Raw genomic sequence first — 1,647 nt, 5'->3', positions numbered from 1 at the left:
GGGGGGGGGGGGGGTGGGGGTGGGGGTGGCTGTGGGGTCTCCAGCACCCACCTCTGTCATCGCTGCCTAGTGGGGCCACCCTCCCTCAGGTGGCACTGAACCTGCCGTGGGCACACACACAGCGCAGGCTGCCCTGGGGAACGTCCACCCTCACAAGGGTGCTCGGCCCTCCCTCTGGGTGGGACAGAACGTGCTGGGACCCTGGGGACAGCTGGTCCTTCCCAGGCCGCCTCACAGCCTCAGGGTGGGAGGTCCCAGGTGGGGTGCCGCTCCCGGAGAGAGAGTAAGGAGAATGGGGGAGGGGGCTGGGGCCGCAGTCCCTCTCCGTCCACCCTGAGCACTGCCCCCCACCCCGCGCTGCCCACCTCTCCCATCCCCGGGCTGTGAGCCACCAGCTACTGTCTGTCGTTGGCCCCCAGGTCCCAGGTGCAGGCCTGGCAAGAGCTGGAAGCGCGGAGGAAGAAACACCCTCCGGCTCATAGACCAGCAGCAGCAGCAGCAGCNGGCCCGCCACTCCCACCCCGTGGCCATCGGTGCCTCCTGCGCTGGCTGCGTGGGAACTGTGCCCCTCGCTCCGCAGCCGCCGCCAGCTCCGTAACTGCGGCCCTGCACGGGGACCCACTCTGGCCCAGAAACCAGCCTCGGCCCCAAGTCACGCGTACGGCGCCCAGCAGCTAACAGGCACCTCCTGGAGAGGCCATGCTTCAACGCGTTTGGCTCTGGGTCCCTCAGCAGGTCGCGTGACCCCCTGCTCTGCTCCCGATGGGGAGTCCCCCCCATCCGTGCGTGCCTGTGGAGGACAGCGGCCCCTGCGCGGAGGGCCCGGGAGGCCCCACGGGAAATCGCCTGGCCCAACAGCCGCAGGGAGACCCACACAGGCCGGGCCCCGCCCCGGAGGTCTGTGTCCACAGGTCCCACTCACAGGCAGCCTCCCCCGGGGCCGCGCAGCCGACCTGGCACACAGGCTCACGCCACTGAAACTCTCACAGAAACCAAGTGCTCTTCCTCCCTGTGAGCTCTGTTCATCCCCTCCGGGCACCCACACGCCGCACATCCTCCCCTGCAGCTGCCGACCTTGGCGCAGCGGACATGCCGCCGGGTCCCCCCCAGCCCGCTGTGCGCGGCAGCACCGCTTACGCAAGTCGTGGGAACGCTCCTCTGGGGGCTCAGAGCGACATCTTCCAACCTCCAGATTCCGTACAGGGGGACCCCAAATCAGCAGACGCGCAGGGGCCCCTGTACACAAGCAACCGGCCGATAGGTCTCGGGGCCAAGCCCGGCCCGCCCATGGGGGCCCTGGGGCCGCGGAGGCAGGCCGGTCAACACNGCCCCGCCCTCGCCCCCTCCCTGCCCCCGCCCCGCTCACCTGTGGCCTGGCAGAAGAGGTGGAAGGTCCCCAGGGCTTGCACGTGCTGGGCCTGGTCGCTCAGGAAGGGCGGCAGCAAGGCGACCCGCGGGCTGTGAGGCCCCGCGGCAGAGGCGGGCCAGGGGCTTCGGGGAGAGGAGGAGCCGGGGCGACAGGACAGGGAGGAGGGCCCCGGAGGGGGGAAGGGCAGAGATGAGGCTGAGGGACAGAGGACAAAGAGAGGCGGCGGAGGGGGGGGCGGGGGGGGCGGCCTGGGGCCGGGGGCCGCCTGGAGGCCCCGC

Source organism: Crocuta crocuta, unplaced genomic scaffold (genome assembly GCF_008692635.1).
Source record: "Crocuta crocuta isolate KB4526 unplaced genomic scaffold, BGI_CrCroc_1.0 scaffold41, whole genome shotgun sequence".
Classification (NCBI taxonomy): Eukaryota; Metazoa; Chordata; class Mammalia; order Carnivora; family Hyaenidae; genus Crocuta; species Crocuta crocuta.
Note: the sequence above shows the minus strand (reverse complement) of the source record.